The sequence below is a fragment of the Aegilops tauschii genome, chromosome 5, assembly GCF_002575655.3.
Source record: "Aegilops tauschii subsp. strangulata cultivar AL8/78 chromosome 5, Aet v6.0, whole genome shotgun sequence".
NCBI lineage: Eukaryota > Viridiplantae > Streptophyta > Magnoliopsida > Poales > Poaceae > Aegilops > Aegilops tauschii.
In genome coordinates, this window is record NC_053039.3 from 545,490,350 (window position 1) to 545,497,646 (window position 7,297).

Genomic DNA, 7,297 nt, shown 5'->3' on the forward strand with positions numbered 1-7,297 from the left:
TGCACGGAAAAGACGGCATACATCAGGGTCATGCCAGCTATGCTCTTACCAAGGAAGACAAGGAAATCTTCTTTGAATGCCTGCTCAGTATTAAGGTACCGTCTGGCTTCTCGTCGAATATAAAGGGAATAATAAACCTGGCAGAGAAAAAGTTCCAGAACCTAAAGTCTCATGACTGCCACGTGATTATGACGCAACTGCTTCCGGTTGCATTGAGGGGGCTTCTACCGGATAACGTTCGATTAGCCATTGTGAAGCTATGTGCATTCCTCAATGCAATCTCTCAGAAGGTAATCGATCCAGAAATCATACCAAGGTTAGAGAATGATTTGGTGCAATGTCTTGTCAGTTTCGAGTTGGTGTTCCCACCATCCTTCTTCAACATCATGACGCACGTCCTAGTTCACCTATGCGAAGAGATTAAGGTTTTGGGTCCTGTATTTCTACACAATATGTTCCCCTTTGAGAGGTTCATGGGAGTCTTAAAGAAATATGTTCATAACCGTGCTAGGCCAGAAGGAAGCATCTCCAAGGGCCATGAAAATGAGGAGGCCATTGAGTTTTGTATTGACTTTATTCCTGACCTTAAGCCGATTGGTGTTCCTAAATCGCGGCATAAGGGCAGACTAGATGGAAAAGGCACACTAGGAGGGAATCAAATAATATATATGGACGGACATTCTCTCACTGAAGCACACTACACAGTTCTACATAATTCCGCCTTGGTGGCTCCCTATATGGACGAACACAAGAATTTTCTATGCTCCAAACACCCGGAGCGGTCTAATGACTGGATTACACGTGAACAAACCAAGAGTTTCGCCGGCTGGTTGCAGACTCGTACCATGCATGACGCCTCTATTGAAGATGACCTATACTCGCTGTCCCAGTTACCATCTTCGAATATAATGACTTTCAAAGGGTACGAGATAAATGGTAATACATTTTACACGATCGCCCAAGATAAGAAGAGCACCAACCAAAACAGTGGTGTCCACTTTGATGCAACAACCAAGACGGGAAAGGAAACATATTATGGTTACATAGAGGACATATGGGAACTTGACTATGGACGTGGTTTGAAGGTCCCTTTGTTTCAGTGCAAATGGGTCAATATGACACGAGGCGGGGTAACGGAAGACCCGCAGTACGGAATGACAATAGTGGATCTCAACAATCTTGCGTATGCAGACGAACCATTCATCCTAGCCAGTGATGTGGCACATGTTTTCTATGTGAAGGACATGTCTACCAAGCCGAGAAAAAGAAAAGATAAGGAAGCGAATGCATCATACGATGAGCCAAAGTGCCACATAGTTCTTTCTGGGAAGAGAAGCATCATGGGAGTGAATGACAAGACAGACATGTCAGAAGATTATGAAAAGTTTGATGAAATTGCTCCATTCAAAGTGAATATTGACCCGAGCATCCAGTTAAATGATGAAGATTTTCCATGGCTACGGCGCAAAGGGACACACGCGAAGAAAAAGTTTCACACCCAAAGATCTGGGATGTGATCGGCTTCACTATCATCACTTTCTTCTATGTTTCACACTCAGGAGGGAATCTCTGTAATAGTTAGGGTAGTTATGTGTTTTGGCATTTGAAACGCGAAGAAATTTTATGTGCAAACAAATTCTTTCATGCATTTACTGATTTTTTCAGCTAAATGACCCTGAAATTGAAAAGCAATTGAAATGAACTCGGAAAAGGTTGAAAGTTGGCATGGTATCATAATTTCACCCACATAGCATGTGCAAAAAAGTAGAGAGGGTGACCATAAAAACTGGATGCACTTCGTGTACAAAATGGACAATCTCTTTCGAAGTATGAGGGTTTCGGACGAAAGCTCATCTGTTACAAAGGCATTTCATTTTTTAAATAACCTATGCATTATCAAATTGAATATAATGATAAAACACACTATTATTAAACATAAGAAAAAAGAATCACTAAAAGAATCTATTTTCAAAGTTAAGTAATTCACAAACTAGTGATTCACACAAATTTCAAATTATTCAAAATTTAAACTATTCAAATTCGAAAACTACCGGCGCTAATAGGAAGTTTGTAATTTTTTGTACGTAAAGCAAAAATATTCATAAAGAAACTCTAAATACAGCAAAAAACAACTCAAAAATAAATGAAACAGAAATAAATAAAGCAAAAAATAAGAAAAATAAAAAGCCCGCCTACTCGGCCAGAGCGGCCTGCATATGACTAGAAACCGAACGTGTTGTTGGGCCAGGATGCAGGCCCGCAAAGGCCCAGTAGGCCCACAGGGCAGCACAGAACAGGTAGGCCCGGTAGGCCTGCTTTGGAGAGGAGCTCGAGAGAGCTACCGCACTGGGGCTTATAAACCAGTGCGGACGCCCCTCGGCTAGCGAGGTGGGACTAAACTTGCCGCACCGCACCTGCGCCAGCGCACCCCTTTAGTACCGGGTCGTGCACTATAAGAAATATGTCAACTTGTGACCTTGACTATTGGTCACTGAAAGGTCATTGTTTTTCATTTGCGACCTTTTTGTGACCAAAAACAGAAGGTCAAAAGCTGCCAGTCGTAAACTGAAATTAACGACCTTCTCTGTGAGAAGGTCGTAGACGTTTACGACCAAAACAGAAGGTCGTTGAACCCATGACCTTTTGTTTTGGTCACTGGCTGTCTGCCGAGGCCACGTCGGATCCGACGTGGCAATCTGACGTGGCAAAACTGCGACCAAATGAAAAGGTCGCTGACAAGAATTAGCCCGGCCCGATTAGGTGTTTTACATGGGCCAAGCCCAACAATTCAGCCTTTTATATTTTTTCCCTATTAATTCTGGACAGCCACATGGGCCAAAGCCTACAATTCGGCCTTTTTATTTTCGGGTTGTGGCCTCTTATTTTCTGGGCCGTGGCCTTTTATAGTCTATTTATTTTGTATTTTCAGCCATTATATATTCAAGCTGGTCCCACTAGTCCGATGGGTCCCACATGTCAATTTCATCTATCAAATTGGTCCCACATGTTAGAAATGTACAAATTAGACAGATTATTTTCATAAGTTGCCCCACTGGTAAGTTTCCATTTCACAAGTTTTCAAATTACATACATAATCAATATTTCAAAAAGAACAAAGAACACATAAAATTCACCAAATATACCACTAAATAAATCTATTACAATCTTTACAACACATATATGCTGTAGTATGCTGATGTTCACTGGGTAGGACTTCACGGCTTCACACTTGTTTCACACTTCACGACTTCACACTTCACACTTGAGCTTCTGTAAAAGAGAAACAACCACAATTTTAAGTCTACAATACAACAATTGATACTAATCAAGGATAAAAACAAAAACAAGTAATAGGTTCAAATGAGAAGGCAGCATGAAACTAGTGATACAACAACATGCAGAAAACACAATGTAATACTGTTGTAAGTTCATATCAGCGCAAAATCAACACTATTATATAGAGCAAATGATATGCCCCCCTTTTAATAAAACTGTAGTGTATGCTAGTGACAGAACAAGGGATTGTAGTGTATGCTAGTGAAAAAACAAGGGATAGGACTAAGATGATGTGCCAGATTGCCAGCAACAGTGCTTACATGCATCTTCATATTTCAAAATGACCAATAGACTAGTTAGCTGGCAAAACACTAAAGAAGGCATAGACAGAAACGAAGGTAACATGCATCACATCAAAAAAATAGTAAGCATTGAACCTACATTATATCTACAGTAACATCACCAATCAGGTTGAATGTCTATGCTAGAAATCAAGAATCAAAAGGACTTCAACTTGTTTCGAATATCTTGCCTCTGTTGCTCCCAGTTCAGTAAAGAAATGGTCATGCAGTGAGCGCTTCGCCTCATGGACTTCGTAGTGCACAATAGATTTCGGGATGGAGCATAAATAGAATACCTGGAAAAGAACAATAGAGAGCTATACAGTTAAGTAAGCATCCTTGGCTGTACAAATAAGTGGAGAGAACAATAAAGAGCTACACAGTCTAGAATTTCGGTTGAGAAACAGTAACTTGATGTAAAGTCGCTTGAAAACAAAAAACACCTTACAAGCTTGTGAAGCTTACCATGATTTCAAAAGCATGGGTTATCTAATCTTTTATGCCATCCTCCCAAAATTTGGCTAGATGATTCTGCAACTATAGTTGTACCCAGATGCTCAAAATATAAACATATAGATGAGTGCTTCTCACATGTCACCAGAGGTAAATAGGAATACACATAAATGAATGAACAGGGGCATATTCTACAACAAGAGGAACCAACAGAGATATATCTTGTAGCCTACAACAATCAAGTTAGAAATCACATCCATTTTCTAATTAAACAGCACCTAAATATATACATGCACTACTTCACTACTTCAGGAAATTTATGACTAGGAGATGTATTAATAGCAGATTACGAACTAATGTACTTGCACTTGATCTAGTTGAATAAATGCAGATTAAGTTCCTGGTACAGCCAGCTCCAACTTATGCTACTAGCTATTGACAAAAAAACACACAGAGAGAGTGGGGGAGGAGATCCAGCGACAGTATGACTACAGCAGGCGACCCCGAGGGAAGATCTGGCGCCCCATGGATTGGTCAACCCCGGGATCTCACGAGCGCCTCCGTTGCCCAGGCCGTCCATCTCGCCCGCGAGCTTGATGGTCCAGGCCCCCACGACGACCAAGTCGTGATCCATGCGGAGCTCCACCTCCTGCACGGCTGATCCATGTGGAGCTCCACCTTCTGCACGGCTGATCCATGCTCCAGTGGAGGCTCGGGCTCCACCCTCAAATCCGGCGGCGCCTATAGAAAGATAGTGTAAGCTCTGCTAACAAGAAAATAAACTTAGGAAAGTCAAACTGATACAAATCAAATTCAGAAGAGAGTTTACATTATACCTAGCATAGCAAATGAGGATGGCCAAAGCTGAATAAGTTTTTTTTTAGGAACTATGGACAGTGGGGGAAAGCCCCCCACTGACTTTAAATTAGCAATATTGTAGAGTGAAAGCTGAATAAGTTACGTGGCTCGAATGGTCGGCATCCCTTGGATCTCATGGCTACTGGACATCACGGATGAACTACAGCAAACTAGTTATAGCCGCAGGCCACATGTACAAGAATATACTAAAATGTCTTGAAGCCAAAACTAATCGACCATTCATCTTTGGTACTGCAATTTTTTATTATGCAGTACAAAGATTATTATGCAGCATCTAAAATTGGCCACAGCCTTAAAGGTTATTATGCAGCATCTAAAATTAGCCAACTCTACAAAACAGTGGAGGAACCATAGGTTCCGAGAATTCAAACTATGGAAAGTTCCCAGAATTCTGAAGTTGCAACATTTCAAACAGAACTCAAACTGAAACAACTCTTCTGCATTTGATTAGTTTCCGTGTTCTATCAAAGCACATAATTTCCAGGTTCAGTGATTAGTTTACATAGCTGATCAGATGATTAATGGAGTTGGTTACTAAAGTATGTGTGTGAACAGATCTAGTTGATAGTACCTCGGCATCTTTATTAATGAGTTAACTGTTCCCTGAAGTATATAGCACAAAGCAACATCAAAACTATTGGCATACAGATGTTTTTGACCTAAACTCAACCAATGATTCAGGCCCAAAAGATTCTACACAGTGAGAGTATAATTTTTGGAGAAATATATATGAACTCCAACTCTCGCCCGTTATAAAAGCTCTAGACCTGATGTATGGTTTGGTTTGGGCCCAATTCAGATATTTTGGAGCCATGCATGCAAGTGCAAAAACGAACAGTGCACCCTCCACTCAATCATCAACAACGCACTGCTTCCTTCCATGATCCAACTATACTCATGGATAGATGATGCATACTTGTGCATGATTAGAACGAAAGGATAATTCATCACTAATGCAGAGGAATCTTTTTGTTTATTCATATTTTGGAGCTTCCTCAGCAGGGGCAGGGGTAGCATGGAGGTGACCATGGCACGCATCGGCTTGGACAAGCTGCTGCTCAAGGAGAGGTTGTCAAAGGCCGCAAAGACGTTCGTGCACGCCATCACGGAGGTCTTGAGCACGGCGCTGCGCGGGTTCTTCAGTCCAAACTTTCTCGGACCGATCCTTGGACTTTGCTTGAATGGAGGACTTGACACTGTTATTGTCCAGTATCCTGCCATATAATCTCTTGCAATCCTTTATGTATCGAGTCTGAAAGATATATTTGTTGTCAGCAGTCAGCATAGCAAAATCAACCGGAAACAATACAAGATGAATTTGATTTAGACATTTCAAACCATGCATGTTCAGAACATATATCAGTACTAGTTCTCTATATGTGGTGTTCATTGATGTCAGCATGATATATATGGACTTTGAATGTAAACAAGCAGCCAGATTTAATTTCATGCCAAAATTTCTAGATAAGGCACATATTAGATGATGGTTTAAAATGTAGCACCAAACTGTAAAAACGAGCACAGATTAGAGGATGGTTTCAAAAAAATTATCTTCCTTAAAACTGAAACCCAAACATTAATTCTTAGTTCAATTCTTCCACCAACTTAATTATATCAAGGTTAACTGAACTAGTAGTTTTGTCTAGTTTTGCTCAAGCAGGTGTTTGTCAGGTGATTCACCGAGAGTTTATCAAAACATGGCAACGATTAGTGTGATATTTTATTCCCAACACAACACACAATGTCAAGAGAGCAGACAGCAAAATAACTACTAGCATACGAAGCTCATCCAGTCACTACTAGCATACGAAGCTCATCCAGTCACTACTAGCATACGAAGCTCATCCAGCTAACTGAGTAACATGGGTTCCAATTGAAGCAATTTGGGTGGGTTGGTTGACTTTGCTGCCACTGGAGAAGGCGCATTGCGTAGCATACCGAGAGGTGGTGGAGGTAGGCGAGCACGGCCACGTCATCGCCGGTGATGACCTTCTCGGCCTCGTCGACGGCGGTGAGGTTCTGCACCGCAGGGCCCAGCTTCTTGCAGACCCAAGCCACGATGGCGTCCTTGCAGCAAAGCAAAAATTCATTCTTAACAGCCGCGGAGCTGGAGCAGGGAGGGAATTGGGGATCTGTAGAGATCCTCACTTGGTCCTCTTGTCGGAGTAGTCCCTAGGCACGCCGTCGATGAAGAAGAGGAGGGTGGGGTAGCCCTACTCGTCGTGCGCCTGCGCCAGGTCCTGGTCCTCGATGGCGTCCACCTTGGCCAGCGCGTCGTCGATCCCCTGCTCGGCGCGGCATCTTGTATTGTTCACAAGGGTGCATCTTGGAATTCCAAACAATGTTGC

The 7,297-nt window shown here is 42.0% G+C and overlaps 2 long non-coding RNA genes across 2 annotated transcripts; both read right to left on the reverse strand.

The window, feature by feature from the left end:
* Window positions 1–2,967: 2,967 nt before the first annotated feature.
* Window positions 2,968–4,237, reverse strand: LOC141022623 (uncharacterized). The gene is made up of 3 exons (XR_012183787.1): window positions 4,083–4,237; window positions 3,809–3,913; window positions 2,968–3,270 (listed from the first exon to the last, which is right to left on the reverse strand). It is a non-coding gene; the product is annotated as an uncharacterized lncRNA (long non-coding RNA).
* A 1,304-nt stretch (window positions 4,238–5,541) lies between these two features.
* On the reverse strand, window positions 5,542–6,801 carry LOC141022624 (uncharacterized). Its single transcript, XR_012183788.1, has 2 exons — window positions 5,984–6,801; window positions 5,542–5,691 (listed from the first exon to the last, which is right to left on the reverse strand). It is a non-coding gene; the product is annotated as an uncharacterized lncRNA (long non-coding RNA).
* Window positions 6,802–7,297: the final 496 nt, after the last annotated feature.